The sequence below is a fragment of the Oryctolagus cuniculus genome, chromosome 1, assembly GCF_964237555.1.
Source record: "Oryctolagus cuniculus chromosome 1, mOryCun1.1, whole genome shotgun sequence".
Lineage (NCBI taxonomy): Eukaryota > Metazoa > Chordata > Mammalia > Lagomorpha > Leporidae > Oryctolagus > Oryctolagus cuniculus.
Window position 1 is genome coordinate 188,040,632 of NC_091432.1, and position 15,039 is coordinate 188,055,670.

A 15,039-nucleotide genomic window follows, 5' to 3' on the forward strand; every position below is an offset into this window, starting at 1 on the left:
AAGGCAAAAACCTCTTTTACCAATTTTCCAATCATGTTCTTTCCAAATCCTTGAATGTCCAACCTAACCTTAGCCATCAGACTTAAACAATTATTGATCTGTGCCTATGGTCATCTCTGTTTTCAGGAAAAGTGAACAAGTCTTCTTCTCAAAGGGCTGCTTTTTAGGAGCATTTCCTTTCTCTGTAGTCTTCCTGGAAAAACTCCAGGCTGAGGCAGTTACACTGCAGCTGTCCAGGGTTCTAACCTATCATGCAGTCTCGCTAACAAAATGGAGCCCAAAATATTTCTCTTTAGACAATTGGACATAAGGAACTCCTCATAAGGGCACAGATGGAAGTTGAGACAGAAGAGACAGTATGGTAAATGTAGGTTTCCTAGAAATCTGACCCATTTGCTCATGCAATTGACTGGCACAGGCTAGTTTGAAACCAGTCTCTATCATACCATTTCCAACTGGTATTGGAATGCTCCTCACATTCCCAAATTCATGTCTTGGGGAGAGGGTGTTTAGATAAGACCCAGTTCTTGAAGAAAAGTTCAGGTCACATCGTGATTTACAGTTTGCAGTTAAACACTCGGTTTCTATTACTGCTCAGTCATAAGCCAGGAACCATTTTTCAAAAGGACAATATTTATCTACAGAAGATGGCATAGTTTTTCTCAAATTCCTAAATTTCTGCTGTATGATTTACTGATTTCAGAGGCACCAGGCAGAATCTCTATCCACCATAAACACTTCAAGAGCAATCAAATCTGCTGGGCCATGTGATAGATTAGCTTGTATGGCAGCATGGACTAACTTCAGGGCCTTTTCTTTGGGGCCCTCCTCAAAGCTTGAAACTTTTCAGGTTGCTTAATATGGAATCAAAGTTGAATAATCAAATAAGATACTGTTTGTGTCTAAAATTTAAAGAGTTCCACTAAGTTTTGTGCATTTTTTCTTAGAAAAAGGGGTTCAAATGCATGAACTGAATTATTAGCTTGAAGGGATATTTTACAATACCCAAGACACTATAACCCTAAAAATTGCTGTCAACTAACACTATATGACCATGCCATGCTAGGATCCCATCATACCCATTCTGAGAAAAGCATTCTTACTGCTATTTCCACTTATAAACAACAGACACTAAAGTGCTTTTATGGGTTGCTGTACTTCTCTCATCACTGGATTTCTAGATAAGCAAGTCTTACAAAATCCAGTTTTTTGACATCAGTTACTCTTTGGATATCCACATCCTGGAAGTTCTTGCACGTGAACTTCATTTTTTGTAGTCCACCTTTAGTTCTTGCTTTCAAGCAACTAAGACAGTTATCTAGCAGGACTACTCCCAGTCATTCAAGAGAACTTGAATTAGTTGGAACACTGAATTCAGAAACCGCTGTTTACAGCATTGATAACAGTAATCTCAACACGCAGAAGAGAACAATCTTTACAGCTTAATCCAATATTGTCAGGAGACAGGTTTCTAATACAAAATGGGAAAACCATATTAATTTTCGGTGTAAAGGACATTTTATCGTAAGTAACTCTTTGTCCCTCAGCTTAAGCATCCTGGAATGCCTTGACTGTGTTTATAAATTTAGAGGCAATAAGAGGTGTTGGTCTTAATTCTTAATAGGTATCAGTATTCTCCTGCAAGGTATTATCTTGTGGAACCCATTAATTTGGTTACATTTTTTAAAGATATTTAAATGTGTTTGTAGCTATTATGAATGGAACTGATCTTAAAATTTGTTTCTCAGTCATAGCATTGTTTGTGTACACAAATAGTAATTATTTTCATGTGTTGGTTTTGTAACATGCAACTTTGCCAGACTCTCTACAGAGTTCCAATAGTCTCCTAGTGGAGTCTTTTGGTTCCTTTATAGATATAAAATCATATCTGCATACAGGGATAACTTGACTTCCTCCTTCCCAATTTTTATCCTTTGATTTCTTTTTCTTGCCTAATGTCTCTGGATAAAACTCCCAGAACTGTATTGAATAGTGATGGTAATAGCAGGCATTGTTGTCCAGCCCCAGATCATGTGGAAATGATTCCAGCTTTTCCCCATTCAATACAATGCTGCCTATGAGCTTGTCATATATTGTCTTGATTTTGTTAAGGAATGTGCCTTCTATACCCAGTTTGAAGGATTTTATATTTTATCAAATGCTTTCACTGCATCTATTGAGAAAAATATGTGGTTTTTTGTCAATTTGTTTACGTGATGTATCACATTTATTGATTTGCAAATGTTGAACCATCCCTGCATACCAGGCATAAATCCCACTTGGTCTAGGTATGAGATGAGGAAGACATGCTTGTACCACTAAAGGAATTTGGCAGAATTTAGGGCTTCAATGCTTGTAACTTACTCAAAATATGCCCAAATACCCTCTTGCAAAGTTTCTTAATCCATATCATTTCCAATCAAATACCTTATTGGAACATAAGATTTTGTGAGTTTACACATTCAATTTGTGTTGCAATCTATCGCTATTAGGATTTATCTTGGATTTAATTTTCATATAAGTTTCATATAAGCATTGTTAATATCATTCATGAACTGCTGCCCTTTGACTGCTGAGACCTTGAGCTAGGAATTACAATGGCTGAAGTAATCCTTTCATTCTCTTAGCCTTCCAGTTCAATGAAAAGCAACCAGCCCTTTTAGATTTGTTCTTTACTATAAAATGTTTGAAATTGACCACTACTTGACCTTGGAAAGTGTTGTCCTCAATAGATATTTTGTTAACTAAGAGTAACACTTTTTTACATTTTTTTAATTTTTTTTTTTTTTTTGACAGGCAGAGTGGACAGTGAAAGAGAGAGACAGAGAGAAAGGTCTTCCTTTGCCGTTGGTTCACCCTCCAACGGCCACTGCGTCCAGTGTGCTGCGGCCTGCGCACTGCGCTGATCTGAAGGCAGGAGCCAGGTGCTTCTCCTGGTCTCCCATGGGGTGCAGGGCCCAAGCACTTGGGCCATCCTCCACTGCACTCCCTGGCCACAGCAGAGAGCTGGCCTGGAAGAGGGGCAACCGGGACAGAATCCGGCGCCCTGACCGGGACTAGAACCCGGTGTGCCGGCGCCGCAAGGCGGAGGATTAGCCTAGTGAGCCGCGGCACCGGCCAACACTTTTTTCATTATTTAAGCATTGGGTGCCATGGGTGCTAAATACTCCCCCCACCCTTTTTTCCCCAAAAGTATTGTGGTCATTAAGACCTTTGAATGTAATCACAACTGCAAATAAATTCCAGATTCCCATCGTTAGGATTTCATTCATCCGGAACCACTTTCAGTAACCATATAAGCCAAGATTCAATAAGGAAAAATAACCAGTATAAATATAGTGGAATAAGGATTTTATTACACAATAAGACTTTACACATTGTGAAAACTCAAAGAATCTGGAATGAGGAATTGGAGAATCAGAGATAGGTCACTAACCAGCTTTTGTGAAATACTGAGATAGCAAAAATCAGAGTGCACTAGGGGTTCTGAGAAATCAGGCTTCTCCAGATGCCAGTGTGTCCACCAAATAGAGCTAGTGGAGAAATCTGTGATTGCTGTTGATGCTGTTGATGTGTTTGATGGGAAGTGGATACTTAGAAATGTAATTGCAGCCTAGCCAAGTTGATACAGTACAGTGGAGGATGGAGAAATATTAAACTGGGAACATAACCCAAATCAGAATGTATGTGAGAAAAGCTGTGTCTTAGCTCAGGCTGCTGAAGTATAATACTATAGACTAGATGGGTTAAACACCAGATAATTGGTTCTTGGCAAGGGTACTTTTCCTGATTTGCAGATAGCGACATTTTGCTGTGTAATTCTATATGATGGAGATTAAAAATTTTGGTGTCTCTTTTCCTTCTCCTTATTCTAGTTTGCCATTTTAATGTAGCAGTGAAATAGATTTGCATATTTAAAAGCTCATGTAAGTTATATTTTATAGAATATATTTAAAATGGCAAGATTAAAGAAAGGGTGTCCAGTTTTGTATAATTTATGTGAGAAATGCAGATGATACAGATGAGAATAATGGTAGTGAGGATAGTATTATACCGCTTTTAAAGATAGTAAGATGGTCAAACCAATAGCAATCTCCTGTAGTTGCTGGCCAAAGAAATTGGAAGCTGGTAATGTATTTTATTCAGATTTGAGTTACATTAGTAGTAGAGTGCCTTGTCCTTCTAAAGGGAACCCTACAGGGATGTGATTTTTTGTTTGTTTGTTTATACCATGAATGAGGTTCATATAGGGCATGTACATGGAGATGCTGAGTGTGTAGTTGGATATTTAGTAGTGAGATTTGGAAAGAAAATAATTCTTTACACTCTATTTTCATGATATACATGCTTGAAACACAGAAGTCAGCAGTAGCATGTTACCATTTGTATATCATGAGTTATTACTTTTTTTTGTTTTTTTTTTTTTGTTTCTTGATGTGAAACAATATATTCATATAGTTAAATGCTTGTTATACAACATTTCAAAAGAATAAACCAAGACTACATGTATAACATATATTAAGCTTCAAAGCATAGACATTAGAGAAAAAGTTACAATAAAACGTAGTGAACATTATACCCCAAATGTATGCAAAAAGACCCACATAATGATGCTGTCATCAAAACTAGAAAACATGGCCAAGAAGGAGAAGTACTTTTTATAACTGTAATAATTAGGCCAAGCTATAACAAAGGTTAACATGTACCTGCTTGCTATCTCTTTTTTGAAAAAAGGTCTGGACAAAATATGACAAAAAAAATAACAAATATCTAGTTGTCAATTAAGTGAATGTTTTACATGCCATTCTTTGAAAATTTTCTGTATTTACAAACATCTCATAGTAAAATATTTTGATTGAAATCTGTTTAAACATTCCTAACAGAAATAAATGCTTTGGCTAAGAAGTATTCACATAAAGCACTTTTCACACATTTTTCCTTACCTTAGGAATTATATTAGAAATTTGAATTGATGGCTGGCACCGTGGCTCACGCTGCCAGAGGTGCTGGCATCCCACATGGGCACCAGTTCTAGTCCCGGTTGCTCCTCTTCCAGTCCAGCTCTCTGCTGTGGCCCAGAAGGGCAGTGGAAGATGGCCCAGGAGCTTGGGTTCTGCACCTACATGGGAGACCAGGAAGAAGCACCTGGCTCCTGGCTTTGGATCAGCACAGTGCCGGCCGAGGTGGTCATTTGGGGAGTGAACCAATGGAAGGAAGAACTTTCTCTCCGTCTATATCTCTCACTGTCTGTAACTCTAACAGTCAAATAATAAAAAAAGAACTTTGAGTTGAGGCAATGGTGAGCAGAATTTCAGCAGTGTACTTCCTGAGCAATGTCTGGTGACCCCTACCTGTGGAAGAGCAATGCTAAAAAGATGAGGAATCACCCTTCTTTGTCCCAGAGGAGGATTTTCTGGAGAGGGGCTATTATGCTTTCTGTGGAACAATCATAAACACGTAGGTCTGAATTTTTTAAGAGGCACTTGGTTATCTAGAACAAGAGTTCTAACTGATGAATCATCAGTTCACTCAACCAAAAATGACTATTGGAAACCGACTTTGGTTCTCCAAATATAGAGTACATTGGAGCACATGAGGCTTATTTGTAAGGAGATAATTCTACTATAGTACAATTAATTTTTTAACTTTTATTTAATAAAAATAAATTTTCAAAGTACAGTTTATGGATTACAATGGCTTCCCCCCAACAACGTCCCTCCCACCTGCAACCCTCCCATCTCCCGCTCCATCTCCCATTCCATTCGCATCATGATTCATTTTTGATTCTCTTTAAATACAGAAGATCAGTTTAGCATACATTAAGTAAAGATTTCAACAATTTGCACCCACACTGAAACACAAAGTGTAAAATACTGTTTCAGTACTAGTTATAGCATTACTTCACATTGTACAACACATTAAGGACAGATATCCTACTTGGGGAGTAAGTGCACAGTGACTCCTTTTGTTGACGTAGTAAATTGACACTCTTGTTTATGGCATCAGTAATCACCCAACGCTCTTGTCATGAGTTGCCAAGGCTATGGAAGCCTTTTGAGTTCGCCGACTCTGATCTTACATAAACGAGGTCATAGTCAAAGTGGAAGTTCTCTCCTCCCTTCAGAGAAAGGTACCTCCTTCTTTGATGGCCCATTCTTTCCACTGGGATCTCACTCACAGAGATCTTTAATTTAGGGTTGAGTTTATTTTATTTTATTTTATTTTTTTTTTTTTTGCCAGAGTGTCTTGGCTTTCCATGCCTAAAATACTCTCATGAGAACTTTAGCCAGATCCAAATGCCTTAAGGGCTAATTCTGAGGCCAGAGTGCTGTTTAGGGCATCTGCCATTCTATGAGTCTTTTGTGTATCCCGCTTCCCATATTGGATCATTCTCTCCTTCTTAATTCTATCAGTTAGTATTAGCAGACACTAGTCTTGTTTATGTGATTTCTTTGACTCTTAGAGCTATCATTATGATGACCAATTTTGAACTGAAATTGATCACTTGGACTAGTGAGATGGCATTGGTACATGCCACCTTGATGGCGTTGAATTGGAATCCCCCTGGCATGTTTCTAACTCTACCATCTGGGACAAGTCAGATTGAGCATGTCCCAAATTGTATATCTCCTACCTCTCTTATTCCCACTCTTATATTTAACAGAGATCACCTTTCACTTATATTTAAACACCTAAGAATAATTGTGTGTTTATTACAGAGTTCAACCAATAGTATTAAGTAGAAAAAAATACTAAAAGGGAAAAATTATTAAGTTGTTCATCAACAGTCAGGACAAGGGCTGATCAAGTCACAGTGTCTCATATTGTCCATCTCACTTCAACAGATTTCCTTTTTGGTGTTCGGTCATTTGTGAACACTCTGTGCTTCCAGGGTCTTTAATTTTGTAATTTAATTTTGTAATTTTCATCATAGAGATCTTTAATGTCCTTGGTTAAGTTTATGCCAAAGGGCCAGCGCATAGGCTCACTAGGCTAATCATCCGCCTGCAGCGCTAGCACCCTGGATTCTAGTCCTGGTCAGGGAGACAGATTCTGTCCCGGTTGCACCTTTTCTAGTCCAGCTCTCTGATGTGGCCCAGGAGTGCAGTGGAGGATAGCCCAGGTCCCACAGGGCCCTGTACCCACATGGGAGACCAGGAGGAAACACCTGGCTCCTGGCTTCAGATCATTGCAACAAACACACCCACCATAGCGGCCACTTGTGGGGTGAACCAACAGAAAAAGGAAGACCTTTCTCTTTGTATCTCTCTCTCTCAATCTCGCTCTCACTCTCGCTCTCACTCTCACTCTCGCTCTCACTCTCACTAACTGCCAAGGTATTTGATTGTTTTTGTAGCTATTGTGAATGGGATTGATCTTAGCAGTTCTTCCTCAGCAGTGGCATTGCCTGTGTATACAAAGGCTGTTGATTTTTGTGCATTCATTTTATATCCTGTTACTTTGCCAAACTCTTCTATGAGTTCCAATAGTCTCTTAGTAGAGTTCTTTGGGTCCCCTAAATAAAGAATCATATCATCTGCAAGGAGGGATAGTTTGACTTCTTCCTTCCCAATTTGTATCCCTTTAATTTCTTTTTCTTGCCTAATAGCTCTGGCTAGAACTTCCAGAACTATATTGAATAGCAGTGGTGAGAGTGGGCATCCCTGTCTGGTGCCAGATCTCAGTGGAAACGCTTCCAACTTTTCCCCATTCAATAGGATGCTGGCCGTGGGTTTTTCATAAATTGCTTTGATTGTATTGAGGAATGTTCCTTCTATACCCAGTTTGCTTAGAGTTTTCAACATGAAAGGGTGTTGTGTTTATTCGAATGCATTCTCTGCATCTATTGAGATAAGCATATGGTTTTTCTTCTGCAGTTCGTTAATGTGGTATATCACATTAATTGATTTGTGAACATTGAACCATCCCTGCATACCAGGGATAAATCCCACTTGGTCTGGGTGGATGATCTTTCTTATGTGTTGTTGCATTCTATTAGCCAGAATTTTATTGAGTATTTTTGCACCTATGTTCTTCAGGGATATTGGTCTGTAATTCTCTTTCAATGCTGCATCATTTTCAGGTTTAGGGATTAAGGTGATGCTGGCTTCATAGAAAGAATTTGGGAGGATTCCCTCTCTTTTGATTGTTCTGAATAGTTTGAGAAGAATTTGAGTTAGTTCTTCTTTAAATGTCTGGTAGAATTCAGCAGTGAATCCATCCGGTCCTGGGCTTTTCTTTGTTGGGAGGGCCTTTATTAGTGTTTCAATTTCTGACTCAGTTATGGGTGTGTTTAGGTTTTTTTTATGTCTTCCTGGTTCAATTTAGGTAGGTTGCATGTGTCCAGGAATCTATCCATTTCTGATAGGTTTCCCTGTTTGCTGGCATACAGGTCCTTGTAGTAATTTCTGATGATTCTTTTTATTTCTGTGGTGTCTGTTGTTATGTTTGCTTTTTCATCTCTGATTTTATTGATTTGGGTCTTCTCTTTTTTTAGTTAGTTGGGCCAATGGGGTGTCAATTTTGTTTATTTTTTCAAAAAAAAACAGCTCTTGGCTGATTTTTTGTAATTTTTTTTGTTTTCAATCCTGTTGATTTCTTCTCTGATTTTAATTATTTCTCTTCTCCTATTTGATTTGGGTCTGGTTTGCTGTAGGTTTTCTAGATCCTTGAGGTGAATTGAAAGCTCATCTATTTGGTGCCTTTCCAATTTCTTGATGTGGGCACCTATTGCTATAAACTTTCCTCTTAACATTGCTTTCGCTGTATCCCATAAGCTTTGATATGTTGTGTTGTTATCCTCATTTACTTCCAGAAAGTTTTTGATTTTTCTTTTGATTTCTTCTATGACCCAGTGTTCATTCAGGAGCATATTTTTCAGTCCCCATGTGTTTGCATATGCTCTAGGGATTCCTGAGTTGCCTATTTCCAGCTTAATTCCACTGTGGTCTGATAAGCTGCATCGTATGATTCTAATTCTTGTGAATTTGCTGAGACTTGCTTTATGGCCTAGTATGTGGTCAATCCTAGAGAAGGTTCCATGTACTGCTGAGAATAATGTAAATTCTTTAGATGTAGGATTGAAAGTTCTATAGATATCTGTTAGATCCATTTGGGCTACAGTGTCTTTTAAATCTACTGTTTCCTTGTTGATTTTCTGTCCCTTTGATCTGTCTTTTTCTGAGTGGAGTACTGAAGTCCCCCAGTACTATTGTATTGGAGTCTTAGTCTCCCTTTAAGTCCCTTAACATATATTTTAAATAGACCGGTGCCCTGTAATTAGGTGCATATACATTGATAATCGTTATATCTTCCTGTTGAATTGATCCCTTAATCATTAAAGTGCCCCTCTTTGTCTCAACAGTTTTTGTGTTAAAGTTTATATTGTCTGATATTAACATGGCTATACCAGCTTTTTTTTGTTTGTTTGTTTCTGTTGGCATGGAATATCTTTTTCCAGCCTTTCACTTGCAGTCTGTATGCATCTTTGTTGGAAAGATGTGTTTCTTGTAAGCAGCAAATAGCTGGGTTTTGTTCCTTAATCCATTCAGCCAGTCTGTGTCTTTTAACTGGAGAGTTGAGGCCATTAACGTTCAATGTGACAATTGATAAGTAGTAATTTTGCCCTGCCATTTTCCCAAGATATTTCTAATATATGCTTTGAACTTCCTGTGATCTTTTACTGGGAGGTTTCCTTCCTTTACCTTCTTTCATATTGATGGCCATGTTTCTGTGTTTCCGTGTGTAACAAATCTTTAAGCATCTTTTGCAGGGCTGGACAAGTGCTGACAAATTTTTTCAATTTCTGTTTGCTATGAAAGGTCTTTATTTCACCTTCATTCACAAATGAGAGCTTTGCAGGATAGAATATTCTGGGCTGGCAGTTTTTTCTCTCTTAGTACCTGGGCTCTATCTCGCCATTCCCTCCTAGCCTGTAGGGTTTCTGATGAAAATTCTGTGAGTCTAATTGGAGATCCTCTGAGAGTAATCTGGGGTTTCTCTCTTGCATATTTCAGAGTTTTTTCTTTATGTTTTACTGTGGTGAGTTTGATTAAAACATGTCATGGTGAGGATCTCTGTTCGTCATGTTTATTAGGGGTTCTATGAGCTTCCTGTACTAGGATGTCTCTATCCTTCTCCAAACCCGGGAAGTTTCTGCTAATATCTCACTAAAAAGGCCTTGTAATCCTTTTTTTCTCCATGCCTTCAGGAGCTCCTAGAACCTGAATGTTGTTTTTTTTTTTTTAATAGTATCCTGTAGATTCCCAACAATATTTTTAGATTTCTAATTTCCTCTTCTTTTCTTTGGTTTGACTGTATACTTTCCTGTGTTCTGTCTTCTAAGTCCAATATTCTCTCTTCTGCTTCACTCATTCTGTTTTTAAGGCTCTCTAATGCGTTTGTCATTTGATCCATTAAATTCTTCAATTCATTATGATTTCTCTTCGCTATCACACTTTCCTGTTCTACTAGTTTCTTCATTTCATTTTGATTCCTCATGAAGATTTCATTTTCACGAGGGAGATTTTCTATCCTGTCCAGTAAGGATTTCTGTAGTTCAAGAATTTGTTTTTGAGAACTTCTAGATGTTCTTATCATAAGTTTTTTGAAATCCGTATCTTGCATTTCTTCTATCTCATCATCTTCATAATCTTGAATTGAGGTGTCTAGTTCATTCGGGGCATCATAATATCTTCCATGATGTTGTTTCCTTGTTTTCTGCATTTGTTGCTTGGCATTGTGGAGATATTCTTTGGTTTCTGCTTTTTTTTTTTCCCTCTCTGTAGTGGGTTTTCTCTGTATACTATGTCTGTAGATTACGTGGACTCTCTGCTTTTGATGGATCCTTAGAGGCTTGTGATGGGTGTGGCCAGTGAGCTCTATTGGGTTCTTCAGGGTTAAGGGTGTGCCAAAGGTGACATACCCAGTTAGGTGTGGTAAATCTCTTTCTCTCTCTCTCTTTTCTTTTTTATTCAGAAGGGAAGTTAATCCACATAGCTGAGCAGAGTTGAAAGCAGTAGTGAGCTCTGAGCTCTGGCCCCTGTGGGTATAATATTCGTCTTCTCTGTCCCAAGGACCACACAAAGGATCTGTGCATTTTTCATTGTAAGCTCAAATTCCCCTGTACTCCCCCACCAGATTGCCAAGGTTACTGAGATTGTACTTACTTCTCTGATACTCCATGAGTCCTCTCACACACTCTAGGTGTGTGTGTTTTTTTTTTTTTCACAGTCTCAGTTCATTAATTCCACACATTCACTAGGTCCTAATCTCCTGCTATTTAACACCACCAGAGTCAGATTTTTCTGTTTGGCTGATGGCGGGCACAGCTTTTACGTATTTTGAAATTGGTGTCTGCTCTTTGTTTACTCGCCTTTGTAAGGTGAGTGGAGAGAGAGAATCGTGTCCGTACAGGTCCCTTTATTTATTTATTTATTTATTTATCCTCTCCTCTGTTTAGCCTGGTGAACTTTCCCCCACGGGGCTTCAAGCATCATTCACTCTAGGCTCTTCCTGCCACTTCCCTGCTAGTGTCTTGGGCTACTGCGTTTTTGCCTCACCTCCCTTTCCAGCGCTGGTGCATAGACTCAGGGGCTGGGGTCCCAAGCCGTGGGTGCCCGTTTCCTCCACGTAGGTCCCCCTTGTCCCACTAGTTCCGGAAGAGTTTCCTCTGCAGATTTTTCCTTAACATTTCTCTGAAACTACAATATCTCCACTTTTATTAAACTGTCTTTTCCTGGGCTATCAGTGTGCTCCCTCCCTATTCCACCATCTTGGAGCTATGCATGAGTTATTACTTTAATGCTTAAATTATGTTGAATAACTGTAAGGAAGAAGTAGCAGATTATACTGAGAATATTGGCCAATATTTTTATACAGCCACATTGGCCATCAAGAAATAAGCAAATAATTTTTGATGAGATTTAATTTTTTTTAGCACATGGGATGTTTCAGATTTTGCAAGTTGTTTTTTATATTTGTTTTACATGGGCAGCCTGTTAGGTGGTGAAATAATCAATTTCAGCTAGTTTATTTTGCAGAAACAGCTACCTAATCTATGTATCTTAAAACAGCACAAGTTTATTTCTCTCTCAAATTCCAGGCCATGATAGACCTATGGAATACCTCCATTCAAATATTACTAGTTACTGAATCAGAGAGAAATAGAAAATTCTGGCAAAGCACTCATTGGTTTTGTGATATGTATCACTTATGTTTGTACCTTATCAACCAAAGGAAGTCAAGTGGCCAAGTTAATATCAAAGTGAGCTGAAGAGTACACTCATAACCTATGACTAGAAGGAGAAAGGGCAGAAATATTTGGAGAGTGATACATAAATCTGTCATTATTTCATACATGAAGGAAAACTTCAGCTAAACAATATTATATAATCTGTCAAAAAACAGAACAATTTATTAAAACTCAAGCTCATTTCTCCATATTTGCGTTACTCAGGTCCTATCAGAAGTGCATAGACAGTTTGGAATATCATAGTTTCATCATATGCTAAAGGAAGTTTAAGTTATCCCTTTCAATTCAAAATTCTAAAATTTGACAAGTAGATAACTATTGTTTCGGTATAGACTAAACTGCCATGAAAGTAGGGCCCCAATACTCATATATAAGACTTTAGCATCAATAATAGACCAAACCTTGGGAAAAAAATTGAAATTTTTGTCTGCTTAGAAAGATTTGAAGCAAACACATGACCAATACTTTCCCAATGTCAGTTACACCAGACTATTTTAAGGAAGAGAAGTCTTATATATTTAAGATAAGATTCCTGTATTTTACTGTTAGAGAACTTAACTTATATTTAAAAATCAAAGTTTAAACATTGAAAAAAATTGATGTATTTATTTTAAAGACAATGTGACACAGAGAGCAAGAGAGAGAGAGAGAGAGAGAGAGAGATTTTTCATATCCTGTTTCATTCACAAAATAACCACAACAGCTGGAGCTTGGCCAGTTCGAAGCCAGGAGACAGAATTTGCATCCAGGTCTCCTGTGTGGGTGTCAAGAACCTATGTACTTGGGCCAGCATCTACTACATCCTAAGTACATTAGTAGGAAGCTGGATCAGAAGATAAGGAGGACTCAATTCCAAGCACAATGATATGTGATGGAGTCATCCCCTATGTCATATACCTACCCCAAGAAAGTTTTTATTTGTTTATTTGAAAGGCAGAGATAGACAGAAAAGAGGAGGGAGGACGAGTGAGAAAGGGAGAGAGAGAGAGAGAGAGAGAGAGAGATCTTCTATCTGTTGTTTCACTCCCCCATTTGGCTGCAATGGTGTGAAGCCAAGTACCAGGAGCTTCTCTCAGGTCTCTCATGTGGGTTCAAGGGCCCAAGTAATTGGGCCATCTACTGCTTTCCCAGTAGCATCAGCAGGTAGCTGGATGAAAAGTAGAGCAGCCTAGTCTTGAACTGTTGCCCATATGGGATGCTAGTATAGCAGGTGAAGGTTTTAGGTTTTTGGTTTTGTTTTTTTTTTTTTTTTTTTTTTTTTTTTTTTTCTTTTACAGGCAGAGTGGACGGTGAGAGAGAGAGAGAGAAAGACAGGGAGAAAGGTCTTCCTTTTCCGTTGGTTCACCCCTCAATGGCCACTGCTGCCAGCGCGCTGCAGCTGGCGCACCGCACTGATCTGAAGCCAGGAGCCAGGTACTTATCCTGGTCTCCCATGCGGGTGCAGGGCCCAAGGACTTTGGCCTTCCTCCACTGCACTCCCGGGACACAGCAGAGAGCTGGCCTGGAAGAGGGGCAACCGGGACAGAATCTGGTGCCCCGACCAGGACTAGAACCCGGGGTGCTGGCATCGCAGGCGGAGAATTAGCCTATTGAGCCGCGGCGCCGGCCGCAGGTAGAGGTTTAACCTGGTACACCACAATGCCAGCCCTATAATCATGTCTTACAGAATATGAAGAAGTAAATATAGCTGGAAACCAAGATTCTGAAAGCAGAAACAAAATAACCACCAAAACGTGTACTTTGGCATTTGAACCTAGTCTTATTTCCGAAGAAGGATTCAGCAGTATCTAATATTTCTAAAAGTTTACAATTTTATGCATAATTTTGGTTTAACCTACATAATATAATTTGAATGGACTAGTCATTTTGACTGGCCTGTGCATTGGCTCCATGACAGATGAAAGTAAAATATACATATTTAGCTCTATTAAAAGAGGGAGCAAACTATTATTCACAGTCCAACTTGATGTTTGCATTAATGGAAATCTGCCCAGTGAAATCTGAAAGTAATTTTATAAAATATTTATTTTTTAAAGAGAGGACCTTAAGAAATATATTTCCTGTTTGTGAAGATATTTTTTACCAGTCTAATGAAGGTGATATTCAATATAAATCTAGAAGTGGTCTGAAATCAGGACATATTGCTTAGAAAAATACACGGATAATCTCATTGCTTTGTTATTTCTAAGCAACTTCAACCTGAAATTTTAAGCTGAGTCTAAATTATTATAATAATAATTATAATTATTATAAATTAAGTTATCTCTGGAATAGCAGCATGATCTGGTAATGTTCTCAACTACTTATGGAATAGAAGAAAAAAATTGAAAATCAGCATTAGGCCACTCAAACTTGGAGCCAGGAAGTTTATGTTTTTGAAGCAGATATTGAAAAGAAATTGTTGTTTGCATGTGACAGCCAAATTGGCCTCTTCACAAACCAACTCAGGGATGCTAGAGTATTCTGGAAAATTTACTAGAGAGCTGGTACTTTTAAACAGTATGTTGGAATGGAATGAAACTAATGAAAATCTTTGCCAGTATTTTCATAATTTTATCTCCATAGAGGTGATGTCCAGGTTACATCATACAAGAGACTTTCAAGCTATCAACTCTCATCATTTTCTGAAGTGAGTGTTTGAAGCAGTACCTCTCTTATCTTAGAATAAGTACAAACACCTGAGACACCAAGATGGCAATAGAGAGAGGGAGCTTACTGCTCTAGATATGGGAAAAAACTATAAAAAAAAATATGGAGAGAGCCCAATTTCAGGGAAGAGTTAGGGA

At 38.4% G+C, this 15,039-nt stretch overlaps 1 long non-coding RNA gene across 6 annotated transcripts in view; it reads left to right on the forward strand.

Moving 5' to 3' along the window:
• LOC103346257 (uncharacterized) overlaps window positions 1-15,039 on the forward strand; it is a 1,098,305-nt gene that overhangs the window by 941,753 nt on the left and 141,513 nt on the right. For 4 of the 6 annotated variants that reach the window (XR_011380304.1, XR_011380303.1, XR_011380309.1 and 1 more), the window contains one exon: window positions 14,819-14,882. The exons of the other annotated variants lie outside the window; for them this stretch is intronic. This is a non-coding gene — a long non-coding RNA (uncharacterized lncRNA). The remainder of the gene's footprint in view (window positions 1-14,818; window positions 14,883-15,039) is intronic. 6 annotated transcript variants of the gene reach the window in all.